This window comes from Pteropus medius, unplaced genomic scaffold (genome assembly GCF_902729225.1).
Source record: "Pteropus medius unplaced genomic scaffold, Ma_sr-lr_union100, whole genome shotgun sequence".
NCBI lineage: Eukaryota > Metazoa > Chordata > Mammalia > Chiroptera > Pteropodidae > Pteropus > Pteropus medius.
This window is the reverse complement of record NW_024340851.1, coordinates 2,453,012-2,469,174: the sequence shown is the minus strand read 5'-3', so window position 1 is coordinate 2,469,174 and position 16,163 is coordinate 2,453,012. Positions and strand designations below refer to the sequence as shown.

The 16,163-nt window shown below is 35.3% G+C and overlaps 1 pseudogene; it reads right to left on the bottom strand.

Moving 5' to 3' along the window:
• Positions 1-285: 285 nt before the first annotated feature.
• Positions 286-404, bottom strand: LOC120592093 (uncharacterized; annotated as a pseudogene).
• Positions 405-16,163: the final 15,759 nt, after the last annotated feature.

Below are 16,163 nucleotides of genomic sequence, written 5' to 3'. Positions count from 1 at the left end.
TTTCATTATATTTTATGGCTGAATAATATTCCATTGTAAATATGTACTACCTCGTCTTTATCCATTCATCTATTCATGGACACTCAGGATGCTTCCATATCTTGGCTATTGTAAATAATGCTGCAATGAACATAAGAATTCACATGTCCCTCCAAAGTACTGTTTTGTTTTTTTTCAAATAAATACCCAGAAGTAGGAAGAAGTAGGATTGTTGGGTTCTTCTTTGTCTCTTGTTATAGCCTTTGTTTAATTAATTAATTAATTAATTAATCAATTAATTATTTACGCCTACAGCACCTGGTCTTCCTAGGTGGTCTCCCATCCAAGTACTAACTATGCTCAACTCTGCTTAGCTTCTGAGATCAGATGGGATCGGGCATGTTCAGGGTGGCATGGCCGTAGACAAGCTTTTGTTTTAAAGTCTATTTTGCCTTGTATAAGTATTGCTAATCCAGCTTTTTTTCATTTCTGTTTTTATTAAATATCGTTTTTCATCCTTTTACTTTCAGTCTGTGTGTGTCTTTCGATTTGAAGTGAGTCTTTTGTAGGCAGCATATGTAAAAGTCTTGTTTTCTTATCTATTTGGCCACCTATCTTTTCAATGGAGCATTTAAGCCATTTACATTCAAAGTAATTATTGCTAGATATGTAGTTACTACCATTTTATTATTCATCTTTTTAAGTTTTTTTTTTTCTTTTTCATCCTTCTTAAAGAAAACCCTCTAACATTCCCTGTAATACTGGCTTGATACTGATGAGCTTCTTTAACTTTTTCTTGTCCGGGAAGCTCTTTATCCGTTCTTCGATTCTAAATGATAGTTTTGCTGGGTAGAGTAACCTTGATTGTTGGTCCTTGCTTTTCATCACTTTGAATAATTCCTGCCAATTCCTCTTGGCCTGCAGTTTCTGTTGAGAAATCAACTGACACCCTTATGGGAGCTCCTTTATAGACAATTAACTGTTCTTCTCTTGATGCTTTTAATATTCCCTATCTTTAGCCTTTGGCATTTTAATTATGATGTGTCTTGGTGTGGGCCTCTTTGAGTTCATCTTGTTTGGACTCTCTGCACTTCCTGGGCTTGTATGCCTATTTCCTTCATCAGGTTAGAAAAGTTTTCAATCATTATTTGTTGAAATAAGTTTCCAATTCTTTGCTCTCTCTCTCCTCCTTCTGGTATCCCTATGATGTGAATGTTGGTACACTTGATGTCATGCCAGAGACACCTTAAACTATCTTCATATTTTTGGATTCTTTTTTCTGGTTGCTGTTCTTATTGAGGAATTTCTGCTACCTTATCTTCTAAATCTCTGATTTGATCCTCTGCTTCATCTAATCTACTGTTGATTCCTAAGGTAGTCTTCATTTCAGTTAGTGAATTCTTCATTTCTGACTGGTTCTTTTTAATGTTTTCTATGTATCCTTTTTAGTTTTATATGGCTTTGTTAAAGTTCTCACTGAGTTCCTCTATTCTTCCCCTAAGTTCATCGAGCATCCTTATAGCCAGTGTTTTGAACTCTGTATCTGGTAGGTTGTCTCCATTTTGTTTAGTTCTTTTTCTGGAGCTTTGTCTTGTTCTTTCATTTGGGAGATATTACTTTGTCTTCCCATTTTGGCTGCCTTCTTGTGTTTGTTTCTATGCATTAGGTAGGGCTGCTATGTCTTCCAGTCTTAATAGAGTGGCCTTCTGCAGTAGGTGTGCTGTGGGGCCAGTGGCATAGTCTTCCTTGATCACCTGAGCAGGATGTTCCACGAATGTCCTTGGTATGGGTTGTGTGTGCTCTTCTGTTGTAGTTGAGCCTTGGTTACTGTTGGCGCATCTTACTTTGCTGCTCTAGACCAGGCACCCCATGTCCTCACCCTGTCCTACCTTCTGACACTGCAGGGTGCTTTCTTGGATTTCTCCCTAGTTGTATGGCTTGTTCATCTAGATCCTAGGCGAGTTTTCCTTGCTGCTGCTCCTTGGTTCCATCACAACTTTGATTTGATTGCTAGAAAGATGAACAGAGCCTCTATCATCTATGCCATTTTTCACCTCCCCACCTTGTTCTTTTTTCTCATGATGGCATTGGCGATTCGGGATCTTTTGTGCTTCCATACAGATTTGATGATTTTTTTTTTTATTTCTTTAAAAAGTGCCGATGAAATTTAGATGGCGATTGCATTAAAGCCGTATAATGCTTTAGGTAATAAGGTCATTTTAACTATGTTGATTTTTCCATTCTAAGAACAAGAAATATCTTTCCATTTCTTTGTATCTTCTTCAATTTCCTTTAATAGGATCTTACAGTTTTCATTATATAGATCCTTCACATTTCATTAGGTTTATTCCTAGGTTTTTTTTTTTTGTTTTTTGTTTTTTTTCTTTTCGTTGCAATTGCAAAGGGAATTGTTTTTTCCATTTCTTTTTTTGACAATTTGGTATTAGCATACAGGAACACTATGGATTTTTGAACATTGATATTGTATCCTGAAACATTACTGTATTTGTTTATTATTTCTAGAATTGTTCCTGTGGAGCCTTTAGGATTTTCTATATAGAGAATCATGTCATCCACAAATAGTGACAGTTTGACTTCTTCATTTCCTATTTAGATGCCTTTTATTTCTTTCTCTTGCCTGATTATACTTGCTAGGACCTCCAATATTATATTGAATACTAGGGATAGGGGACAGCTTTGTCTTGTTCTTAGAGGAAAGATTTTTAGTTTTTCACAATTAAGTATAATGCTGAGAGTTTGTCATATATGGCCTTAATTATGTGATGTATCTTCTATTAAGTGTTTTGATCATACATGGATGCTCTATCTTGTCAAAGGCTTTATCTGTATCTACTGATATGACAATATGATTCTTACTTTTTAATGTATTTATGTGGTGTATCACATTAATTAATTTGTGTATGTTGATCCATCCCTGTGCCCCTTGGATGAAATCCACTTGATTAATGTGTACAATCCTTTCAATGTGTTGCTGTATTCAGTTTGATAGTATCTTAATTAGGATTTTTATATCTGTGTTCATGAGAGATATAGGTCTGTAGTTTTCTTTTTCAGTGTGATCTTTATCAGGTTTTGGTATCAAGGTAATATTGGCATCATAAAATGAATTAGGAAGTAATGCCTCCTCTTTGATTTTTTGGAAGATTTTGTCAAGAATAGATATTAAATTTTCTTTAAGTGTTTGGTAGTATTCACTAGTGAAGCTATCGGGTCCTGGACATATAGTTTTTGTCAGGTTTTTGATGGTTGTTTCAGTTTCCATACTGCTTATCAGTATATTTAGATTTTCCAGTTCTTAATTCAGTCTAGGAAGCTTGTATATTTCTAAGAACTTATCCATTTCCTCTGTTATTAAATTTGGTGTTACATACTTTTTCATAGTATTCTTGTACGATCCTTTGTATTTCTGTGATATCTGTCATAACTTCTTTTCACCCTTGATTATGTTTACTTGTGTCCTTTCTCTTTTTTCCTTACTGAGCCTCTCCAGGGATTTCTCAATTTTATTAACTTTCTCAAAGAACCAGTTCTTTGTTGCATTTATTTTTTTCTGTTGTTTTTGTTGTCGTTGTTGTTTTGTTCTCAATTTCATTTAATTGTGCTCTAATATTGATTATTTCTTTCTTTCTGCTGATTTTATGTTTCATTTGCTCTTCTTTTTCTAGTTTATTTTTTATTCTTATTTTCTTTTATAAGATGAGGCATGAAGTTGTTTATTTGGGCTCATTCTCATTTTTTGAGTTGGGTCTTTAATGATATAAACTTTCCTCTTTTACTGCTTTTGCCATGTCCCAAAAGTTTTGATGTGTCATATTCTCATTGTCATTCATTTCTATGTATCTCTTGATCTCTCTTTTTATTTAGTCTATGATCCAGTCATTCTTCAATAGTATGTTGTTTAAACTCCATATATTTGTGGTTCTATCCACTTTCTTCTTACAGTTGATCTCTAGCTTCAAAACATTGTGAACAGAGACTATAGTTGTTATGATTTCAATTTGCTTGTATTTGTTGAGGCTAGTTTTGTGTCCCAGTGTGTGGTCAATCCTTGAGAATGTTCCATGTGCATTTGAGAAGAATGTATAAGCAGCTGTTTTGGGATGAAAGACTCTGTAAATGTTGATTATGTCTAGGTGGTCTAATGTGTCATTTAAGAATGTTATTTCCTTATTGATTTTCTGTTTGAATGACCTGTCCACATCCGACAGTGGGGTATTTAGGTCCCTTACTATAATAGCATTTTTGTCTGTTTCTCCCTTTAGTTATGTTAGTAATTGTGTCTTGGAGAAGGGCTTTTTGGGTTGAGATAATTGAGTGTTCTGTTGACTTCTTGAATTCTAACCTCCAATTCATTCCTTAGATTTAGGAAACTATTTGTCTGAAATGCTTTCAAATTTCTGCTCCTTTCCTCCCCTTTGAGAATGCCCATTATTCTTATGTTTTCTTTCCTGAAAATATCAGTTAGTTCTTGTATTTCTCTTTCATTATTTTTTCATTCTTTGGTTTCTCTCTTCTTCCTTCTGATTATTTCTAGATTTCTGTCTTTGATATCACTGATCCTTTCCTCTGTTTGGTCAACTTTATTTCCTAAGCTTTCTGTTTCTTTCTTTATCTCCTTTAGTGTGTTCTTCATTTCCAGTTCTATTTGGTTCTTTTTATGGGTTTCAATCTCCTTGTTTAAAAAACTCATTGTGCCTGTCTATGATTTTTTTCAATTCCTGGAATTGTTGATATAAGTCATTTTGCATCTCATTGAGTTCTTTCAGAAGTACAATCCTCAATTCTCTGTCATTTAAATGGCATATTTCTATGTCTAAACTTATTTTCTGGAGACTTTTCTCTTTCTTTCTGTGCTGCCTTGTCACCTTGGATTTATTATGTAGTGGTCTCTCTTTAGCTGGTTACTAAGAAGGTGTTTTTCTTTCCATTGCCAGTAGGTGGCATTAGGACCTCTTGGATCCCTGCTTTGAGACTAATAATGCCTTTCTTTCTGATATTCAATTCACCATTACTATCCTCGGTTTCATCCCCTGTGAGTGGTACTGACAGTGGATTTTTTCTTTCATTAGCATTTGCTCAAATTCCTTCGGTGGTCTGCATTGCTGGATCTGGAAGGATATGGGATGGAGGGAGGGCACACTCTTGGTTGTTGCGTGGGGGTTGCTACTAGTCTCTTTCTCAGTCTCTTCACTTTTGTGGCTACGAAGACACAGCTGTTGTCCCTCTGCATTTAGTTCCCGCTCCACTTTCTGTCATCCCTGGGCTCTGATTCGTGGAAGTCTCAGATCCCTCAGGCAGTTCTGTTCCTCCAGCGGGGAGAGGCAGCTTATTTGTTCCTTCCAATCTACCCACAGACTCCCATGCTTCTGACCTCTGGAAGCTCTTAAGCGCAGATCACTCAGACATGTTTGAGTGTAGGTTAGGTGTTATCTGTTGAGTTTTAGATGTTCAGTTTATTGTTATTTTAAGGGGAGAGATCCAGGGACATCTCTCAGTCCACCATGTTTCTGTCCTCTGTGCACTTTAAATCAGAAAATTAATGTTTATTTTTATGAGTTTTTAAAATATATTTTGAATATTAATTCCTTATCAGAGCTGTTATTTCCAAATATCTTCCATTTGGTCCTGAGTGTTTGGTTTTTGAGAGATTTTTTTTATTATTACTGTTTTAATCTCCTTGCTAATAATCAGTCTGTTGAGATTTTCTATATCTTTCTTTATGTTCATGCCTTCAGCATTATGTTCAGTTTGGAAGGTTGTATGTTTTTAGAAATTTATCCATTTCTTTTAAGTTGTCCAATTAATTGTTTATAGTATTCTTTAATGGTCCTTTGTATTTCTGTGGTATCGGTTATAACCTCATCTTTCCTTTCTGATTTTATTTATTTGATCTCTCTCTTTTTCTCAATGAGTATGGCTAGAGGTTTGGCCATAGAACCAGATTTAGCTTCATTGATATATTTTTGTTTGTTTTTAGTCTATTTTATTTCTGCTCTGATCTTTATTATTTTCTTCCTTCTATTTACTTTGGGTTTTGCTTGTTCTTCTTTCTCTAGCTCCTGTAAGTGTAAAGTTAAGTTTTTTATTTGGGAATTTTCCTGCTTCTTGAGGTAGACCTGTATAGCTATTAACTTTCCTTTTATAACTGCTTTTGCTGCATCTGATAAATACTGTAAAAATGTTTTAATTTTTACTCATCTTCAGGTAATTTTTTATTTCTTTGATTCATTGGTTGTTTTGTTGCATGTTATTTAATATCCATATATTTGTGTTTTTTCCAGTTCTTTTCCTGTTGTTGATTTCTAGTTTTATTCCATTGTGGTCAAAATATACTTGACATAATTTCAAACTTCTTGAATTTATTGAGGCTTGTTTTATGGTCTAATATGTGGTCTATATCTAAAAATGTACTATGTGCACTTTAGAAAAATGCATATTCTACAGTTTTGTGATGACATTTTCTATAAATGTCTATTAAGTCAATCTGGTCTCATGTGTCATTTAAGGCCATTATTTCTATATTATTTTTCTGCCTGGATGATCTATCCATTGAGATAATTTAAGTATTAAAGCCCTCTACTGTTATTGTGATACTGTTAATTTCTGCCTTTTATCCATTTATATATGCTTTATATACTAGGTGCTCCTATGCCGGATGCATAGATAATTACAATTGTTATGTCTTCTTCTTGGATTGAACCCTTAAACATTATATGATGTCCTTCTTTATCTCTTTTTACATTATTTGTTTTAAAGTCTATTTTGTCTGATATGAGTACTGCTACCTAACCCTTCTTTTTGTTTCTATTTGCATGGAATATCTTTCCCTATTCCTTCACATTTAGTCTGTGTATATCTATAGACCTAGAGTGACTCTCTTTTAGGCAGCATATAGATGGGTCTTGTGTTTTTAAATTTACCCTGCCACCCTGTGTGTTTTTATAGGGATATTTATCTGTTTTGTGTATCTCCTGGCTATTTATTGTTGCTATAGTTAATTTTATCACTTTTGTTTTAGTGACTTTTTTTGTTTAAATGATTTATGCTTTTATTAAAGTTGGGTATTAAATACCCTACTATTGTTCCATTGTTATAAATTCTTTCTTTATTTCTGTTACTATTTGCTTTATATATTTAGGTGTTCATATGTTGTGTGCATAAATATTTATAAATGTTATCTTCTGTTGTTAGATTGATGCCTTTGTCATTATGTAATACTGTTCTTTGTGTTTTCTTACTGGCTTTGTTTTAAAGTCTATTTTGATTGATTTAAGTATTGCTACCGCAGCTTTTTTTGTTGCTGCTGTTTTATTTGCATAAGATACTTTTTTCCATCCCTACACTTCCAGTCATTTTGTGTCTTTAGGTTTGAGATGAGTCTCTTGTAGGAAGCATATAGAAGAGACATTTTCTTATCCATTCGGTCACTCTTTCTCTTTTTTTCCCCAATTTATACTGAAATTATAGTGCTTAAGGGTATTCATTTTCTTTTTTTTTCCTTATTTTATTATGGTGACGTTGGTTAATGAAATCCAGTAAGTTTCAGGTATACAATTCAACAGTAAGGCACATGTATACATTGCATTGTGTGTTCACTGCTCATAGTTAGATTTCTTTCTATCACCAGATATTTGATTGCCCACCCCCAAGTACCTCCCTTCCCCTCCCCCGCTTGTCTCTGGTAACCACTATTCTATTGTCCATGTCCATTAGTCTCTGTTTGTTTGTCCTGTTTATTTGTTGCTTTTAGGTTTATATCCCACATATAAGTGATATTATGCAGTTTTCAACTTTTTCTGTCTGGCTTATATCCCTTAGCATGATTACCTCAAGATCCATCCATGTTGTCACAAACAGCAATATTTCATCCCTTTTGATAGTTGAGTAGTATTCCATTGTATATATGTACCACTGCTTCTTTAGCCAATCATCTATTGTAGGACACTAGTGGCTTCCATGTCCTGGCCACTGTGAATAATGCTGCTATGAACATTGGTGTGCAGATATTTTTCTAGATATGTGTTTTCGAGTCTTTGGGGGTAAATACCCAGAAGAGGGATTGCTGGATCATATGGTAGATCAATCCTTAGTTTTTTGAGGAACCTCCATACTGATTTCCATAGTGGTTGTACCAATTTGTAGTCCCACCAGCAATATATGAGGGTTCCTTTTTCTCCGCATCCTCGCCAACACTTGTTATTACTTGTCCTGTTGATAATAGCTATTCTAACAGGTGTGAGATGCTATCTTATCATGGTTTTGATTTGCATTTCCCTAATAGCTAGCAATGTTGAGCATCTTTTCATATGTTTGTTGGCCATTTGTATGTCTTCTTGGGAGAAATGTCTGCTCAGGTACTCTGCCCATTTTTGAATTGGATCATTTTCTTTGTTGTTATTAAGTTGTATGAGTTCTTTGTATATTTTGGATATTAGGCCCTTATTGGAGGCATTGCTTGCAAATACATTTTCTCATTCGGATGGTTGTCTCTTTACCTTTTGAAGGTTTCTTTTGCTGAGCAGAAGCTTTTTAGTTTGATGTAGTTCAATTCATTTATTTTAGCTTTTACTTCCCTTGCCTTTGAGGTCAAATTCATAAAATCCTCTTTAAGTCCAAGGTCTATGAGTTTAGTTTCTATATTTTCTTCTATGCAATTTACTGTTTCAGGTCTTATATTCAGGTCCTTAATCCATTTCAAGCTAATTTTGGTGTACAGTGATAGACAACAGATTAGTTTAGTTCTTTTGAAGGTGGCTTTCCAGTTTTCTCAGTCATTTTCTTTATTTACAGCTTTATTGAAATATAATAAACAATTTGTTGCTCATATTTACATTGTACAATTCAATGAGTTTTTTTTCAATTATAGTTGGCATATGATAATGTATTAGCTTCAGTTGTAAGCATAGTAATTAGAGATCTATATAACTCACAAAGTGCCCCACTAAATCTAGTACCCCTATTCCCCATTACATATTTATTATAGTTAACATTGTTGACTATTTTCCTTATGCTACACTTTATATCTTCATGACTATTTTGTAACTATCCATTTGTACTTCTTAATCCATTTGCCCATTTTCACTGTCTCTCCCAATCCACCTCCCATCTAGTAGCTCTCAAAATATTCTCTGTATCTATGAGTTTGTTTCCTCCTTTGTTGTTGTTTTGTTTATTTTGTTCTTTAGATTCCACATGTATGTGAAATCATGTGATATTTGTCTTTACCTGACTTATTCCATTCAATGCAACACCCTCTAGGTCTATCAAGGCAATATCTTTTTCCATCCCCTTCCTTTTAGTCTCTGTGTGTCTTTTAATCTGAAGTGAATCTCTTGTAGGCAGCATATGTAGGAGTCTTGTTTTCTTATCCATTCGGCCACTCTATCTTTTGGTTGGAGCACTTAATTCTTTTCCATTTTGAGGTATTGTTGATAGGGATGTAGTTATTACCATTTTTTATTCACGTTTTCGATACATGTTATTTTCTTCTTAAAGAAGTCCCTGCAACATTTCCTGTAATATTGGCTTGGTGTTAATGAATTCCTTTAACTTATTTTTGTCTTGGAAACTCTTTATTCATCCTTTGACTCTAAATGGTAGCTTTGCTGGATAAAGTATTTTTGGTTGTATTGTAGATCCTGGATTTTCATCACTTTGAATATTTTGTGCCAAGACCTTCTGTCCTGCATAGTTGCTTTTGAGAAATCAGTTGCCAGTCTTATGGGTGCTACTTTGTAGGTAACTCACTGCTTTTCTCTTGCTGCTTTTAAGATCCTGTCTTTGTATTTAACCTTTGGCATTTTAATTATGATGTATATTGGTGTAGAACTCTTTGGGTTCCTCTTTCTTGGGACTCTCTGAGCTTCCTGGGATTTTATATCTATTTCTTTCACCAAGTTAGTGAAATTTTCCATCATTATTTCTTTAAATAACTCTTCAACTTCTTGTTTTCTTTCAGGTACTCCTATGACATGGACGGTTTTACATTTAATTGTGTCCCATAGGCTCCTTAACTTACAATCATATTTTTGGCTTCTTTTGTATTGCTGTTCTGATTGGGTGTTCTTGGCTTTCCCATCCTCTGTAATGGTGGTTTGATCCTCTTCTTCATCCATTCTGTTGATTCCTTCTAATATACTCTTCATCTCTATAATGTATTCTTCATCTCTGACTAGTTCCTTTTTATAATTTCCATTTCCATTTTTTATCTCTTCATTAAAGTTCTCACTGAGTTCATCTACCCTTTCCCTAAGTTCACTGAGTATTCTTATAACCAGTGTTTTTAATTCTGCATCTGGTGGATTGCTTGACTCCATTTTCCCTGGAGTTCTGTTCTGTTCTTTCATATGGGTTCTGATTCTTTGTCTTCCCATTTTGCCTGCCTTTCTGTATCTGTTTCTATGTAATAAGCAAAGATCCTAAGTGTCCTGGTCTTTTTAGCATGGCTTTGTGTAGTAGGTGTCCAATGGCAAAGTCCTGAGAGGGGTTCAGCTGCAGGCCAAATTTAGCCCCAACCTGTGCCTCTCCAGTGCCATTTGTTAATGTTCAGCAGGCAATTCACAGATGCTGTACTTATGGTTGCCTAAAGAAGCCATGCCAGAAACCAAAGCCCGCTGCCACAAGTATAGTTCTTGGAGTTGCTCAGCAACTTGTACAGGGCACACCAAAGAGACAACTGGATGCAACTTGGGTAGGGCCACAAGTTGGGAGAGGTGGAGTTTCATAGAATCCTTTGGGCAGAGCAACCTCTGTTATCCAGTTTAACAACACCTTAGCTATGGCGGTGCCTCGTTTGCACACTGGGAGTGGGGAGGGCTCCACAGAGGAAGAATGGATACTACCAGCACTCTACCTGAGAGAAAGACTAGCCTCTGGCCCTTGCTTGGAAAATTCATTGTCCCCCTGTAAGTCCCTGCTGTCCCTAGAGCAGCTATCCCAGTGGTAGTTCTCAGAGCAAGTGAGTCTGTCACTGTAAAAGTCTGGTTGCAAACACAGCCCCTTTAAGAGGAACATCTGCAGTTGCTGGCTGCAACCGCTGTAGCCTTTATCCCACTCAGTCACTTGCTTGGGACTGGGTAGCCTTGTGTTTTTGCTCCCTTCTACCTCCTATAATTGCAGGGTAATTTCTTACTTCTCTCCCTAGTTGTAGGACTTCTTTCACCTAGACCCTCAGGTGACTCTGCTTGCTATTTGTTCTGTGTTGCCATCACAACTTTGATGTGGTCACAAGAGGAGATGAACAAAGCCACTATCATCTACCATTTGTCCCAGTCTCCAAGGGTATTCATTTTCTAACTCCAGTCACCCTATATCTTTTGATTGGACATTGTACTACATTTATATATAAAGTAATTAATGATAAGTATTTTTTATTTATAATTTTATTGGTTTCTTGCTGTTTTGATAGTTATTCTCTGTTTCTTTTTTCTTATTTTTTTCTCTTGTAGTTTGATGGCCATCTCCAGTGTTATGCTTATATTCTTTTCTCATTTTCTTTTGTGCATTTACTTTAAGTTTTTTTTCTTTCTGGTTGCCATGAGGTTCACATACACTATCCGATGTATATTGATTAAAATTGGGTATTAAGTCCTTTTTAAGTTGATAGTAAATTAAGTTGAAACACATTCTAGAGCTTTACATTTTACTACTCCACCATGTTTTACATTTTGATGATATATTTTACATATTATTATTTAACAGACCTTTTAACTGATTACTGTAGTTTTAATTAATTTTATTACTTTTGTTTTTTACTCTTTAAACTTGCTTTATAAGTGATTGATCCGCTAACTTCATTATTTATTTAACTTTTATGGTGTGGTTTTCATTTACATATGCTTTCTTATTATTAATTAATGCCTTTTTCTTTTAGTTTAGAGAAGTCCCTTTAACATTTCTTGTAATGCCAGCTTATTGGCCATGAACTCCTTTAGCTTTTTCTCCTCTGAGAATCTCTTAATTCTGAATAATAATCTTGCCAGTTAGAGAATTCTTGGTTGGCTTTTTTTTTTTTTGAACCTGGCTTTAATTTTTTATGGTGACTTTTGTTAATGAAATCCAGGAAGTTTCAGCTGTACATTTTAACAATAAGGCTTATATATATTTACACTGTGTATTCACCTCTCATAGTTAGATTTCTTTCTGTCACCACATATTTGACTCCCTTTACCCCATCAATCTCTCCCCTTCGCCATTCCCCCTAACCTCTGGTAACCACTATTCTATTGTCCATGTCCACGAATCTCTGTTTGGTTGTCCTGTTCATTTGTTGCTTTTAGGCTTATATCCCACATATAAGTGATATCATGTGGTTTTCAACTTTTTCTGTCTGGATGCAAGTTCCTTTTGGATTGTAAAGTTTCTGCTAAAAAAATCTTCTGATATGAGATTTTCTTCGTATATAATAAGTTGTTTTTTTCTTTCTGTTTTTAAGAATTTTTTATCCTTACTTTTACTATTTTATTCATAATACGTCTTAATGTGTTTCTCTTTGACTTTATCTTATTTGGAACTTTCTGGACCTGGATGTCTGTTTTCTTTCCCAGAAAGGGCACTTTTCAACCATTATTTCTTCAAATAATTTATCTGGCCCTTTCTCACTCTCTTTTCCTTCTGGAACCCCTGTATACACATGTTATTCAGTTTGATGTTTCCCAGAGGTTCCTTAATGTATCATCTGTTTTTTGATTCATTTTTTATTTTACTGTTTAGTTAGTCTGGGACTTTTCCATTGTTTGTCTTCCAGGTTGCTGATTTGTGGTTCTATTTTATCTATTCTTCTGCTGAACATCTCTAATGAATTTTTCAGTTCATTTATACATTTTGTTTGGTACGTTCTTATATTTTCTATATCTTTGTGAAATTTTTCAGTGTGTTCATCCATTATTCTCTTTAGATTGGCAAGCATTTTTATGAACATTACTTTGAATTTTTTCTTAAGTAGATGTCCGTAAGGTCTTTTTCCGGGGTTTTGTCTTGTTTGTTTGTTTGAAGTATATTTCTTTTTCTTCTAAGTTTGCTTGACTCTCTGTGTTGTTTCTATGTATTAGTTGAACCAGCTACCTAACTTTGTCTTGAAGAACTGGCCTTGTGTAGGTGATGATCCTTGTCATTCACTCTTGCCCCAGCTTTTGGTTATGTATCAAACTTTTGTGATTGTTCTGTTTCCCTAATTTATAATTTTTTTAAATTGGTGGTTAAGCTTTTTTTAAAAAAAATATTTATTTTAATTAGTTTCAAGTATATAGTACATTGGTTAGACATTTATATTGTTCACAAAACAATCCCCTCAATTGCTCCCTCTCTCCCCTGGTCCTCCACCTAGCCAACATATTAATGCTAACTGCATTCCCTATGCCATGCTCTCCATCCCCGTGCCCAACTATTAACTATTCGTTTGTACTTTTTTAACCTTTCATCCCATTCTCCCAGCTCCCAATCCCCCTTCTCTCTGTCCATCACCAAATTGTCCACTATATTTGTGAGTCTGTTTTTGATTAGTTTGTTCTTTTTGTTCCTTACATTTCGGATGTAAGTGAAATCATGTGATATTTATTTTTCTCTGTCTGACTTATTTCACTCAGCATAATAACCTCTAGGTCCATCCATGTCATTGCAAATGATAGGATTTCATTTCTTTTAATGGCTGAGTAATATTCCATTGTATATATGAATCATAATTTATTCTTGATATTTCCCCTACACTGAGGATGTACCAAGACTTATCAGTGTTCCAAGTAGGAGGAATCTCATTTAGTACCTAGTTGCAACCGATTAGAAGACAGAATATCTGATAGTAACTTTTATAGTATGCAACAACAGATTATATATATAATCATTATCCTCTTCACCTCCAGACCAGAAAATCTGGAGGAGTCCCCTGTGCAACAGTTGCCAAAATTGGGACTCTAGGTGAGTGTTTAGGTCCTTTCTGGTAAGTTTCATCAAGCTGTATTGAAGCCAATAGGGTACACAAGGATAATGACTCCCTGCTTTTGAGGGAAACCTGAAGCTTGTGCCTCAAGATGAAGCTCCATGCAAATAAATAGACCTTTATCACAGAAAGACTGGGTTTTTGTTTCAATCTGCTATTTTTCCAGTGCCCTGAGGGTGGTGGTATGCCAAAACTGTCTTTTGGATTGTTACAGATCTGTGGAGCTCAGTTATACCAGCCCTCTTGGCAAGCAGGGTTAGGCGATCAATGTCTGTCCCCTGTGTGAATTGTGTGCACCAGGCTGGCTTTAGAAAGGCAGCTGCAGAGTGTAGAAAGCAGGGCTGACTTGGCTGTTTGCAAGAAAGCCATGGGAAAATGTTTTGACTGTGCACATCCTTGGGCTTCAGCAGTGCAGATAGAGATTGCCTTGACTGTGCACACATGCCAGCTTTAGGTTGAGGTGCAGGGGCATACCATGACCATTAGTGTTTGCCAGCCCCAACCAGGGGGTCAGGGGATGGTTTGCAACTGTTCATGCTCTCAGACTTTAGCTACAGAGCAAGAAAATGCTGATATCCTTCATGCTAACCTGTCCCATCCAAGAAACAAGGGCATGTTATAACTGCTCACACTCTCAGTTTTATCAAGGCAATGAAATATTGTTGTGACTGCTCATTCCCACCGGTCTTAGCAAGGTGACAGGAGGGTGCCATATCTGGGTTGGCCTGTTTGCAGTAGCAACTTAGATTAGGAGTGTCTTAACTGAGTCTACTGGGAGCATTTCAACTGTCCCCCGCCCCTCCAGATGATGCTTTTAGGTTAGTAAGTGAGCCTCCTTTCTATATAGTCTAGGTGTTTTCAAATTGCTTATTTTTTTCCCTACTGGGTCTTGGGTCAAGTATGACCATACATGAGCCCTTTAAGAGGAGATCTCAGTTTCCCATAGTACTTCGGGTCACTTACGCACTAGCCCTATTGATTTTCTAATCCAGGAATTTTGAGGACTCTTCTTTCTGATATATCTTCCAGGGATTGGTGTGTCAGACGTGGGGCAACAACCTTTTGTTCCTCTAGGAAAAGCACCTGTCTGGTAAAATTTCTCCCTATTATATGTTGCTATTACGGTGGTGAGACTTTTTGCAAGAGCATGTCTCTGACCCCCCTAAAGTCTCAATATGGTCCCTTTATTCTTTGTTGTGGAGATCAGTTCATCTAGTTTTCAGATCATTTTCAGAGGGAAATGATCCATGTGTAGCTGTATTTTGGTGTGTCAATGGGAGAAGGTAAGTTCAGGATCTTCCTACACTGCCATCTTTGATTCTGACTCTGCAGCACACCATAACTTTTCATATATTGAGATATCATTTTCATTAGTTTCAAGATATTTCTTGACTTATCTTTTGATTTCTTCTTTGACCTATTTGTCATTCTTGAGCAAGTTGTTTAATCTCTACATATTTGTGAATTTTCCAGCTTTTAGCTTGTTACATGTTTATGACATTGTGGTCAGAAAAGGTACTTGCTATGATTTGCATCTTCTTAAATTTGCTAAGAATCATTTTGTAATTATTATGTGACTTATCCTTTAGAATGTTTTGTATACACTTGAGAAAAATGTGTGTTCTCTTGCTATTGATGGATTGTTTTGTATATGCCTCTTAGGTTCATTTCGTCTAAAGTATTATTCAAGTCCATTATTTTCTTATTGATTTTCTGTCTGAATGATTTATCCATTGTTGAAAGTGAGATATCGAAATCCCCTACTCTTATTGCATCACTGACTTTTTCTTCTTTCAGATCAGTTGATAATTGTTTAAAATATTAGGTGCTCCGATATTGGGTGTGCATATGTTTAAAATTGTTATAGCCTCCTAATGATTTTTTTTATCATTACATAATAACCTTTATTATCTCTTGTTAAAGTTTTTGACCTTGTGTCTATTTTGTCTCATATATGTATAGCTACCCTTGTTCTTTTATGGTTTCCATTTAAATGGGATATCTTTTCCTGCCCCTTCACTTCCAACCTGTTAGTGTCCTTAAAGTTTAAGTTAGTCTCTTGTAGGAAGTATTAGGTTTTTTGTTTTTGTTTTTGTTTTTGTTTTTGTTTTTTTTTTTTATCATTTAGCCATTCTATGTATTTTAATTGGATAATTTAAATCACTTACATTTAAAGTAATTGTTGCTAGTTAAGGACTTAGTATCACCATTTTGTGAAATACTTTCTGAT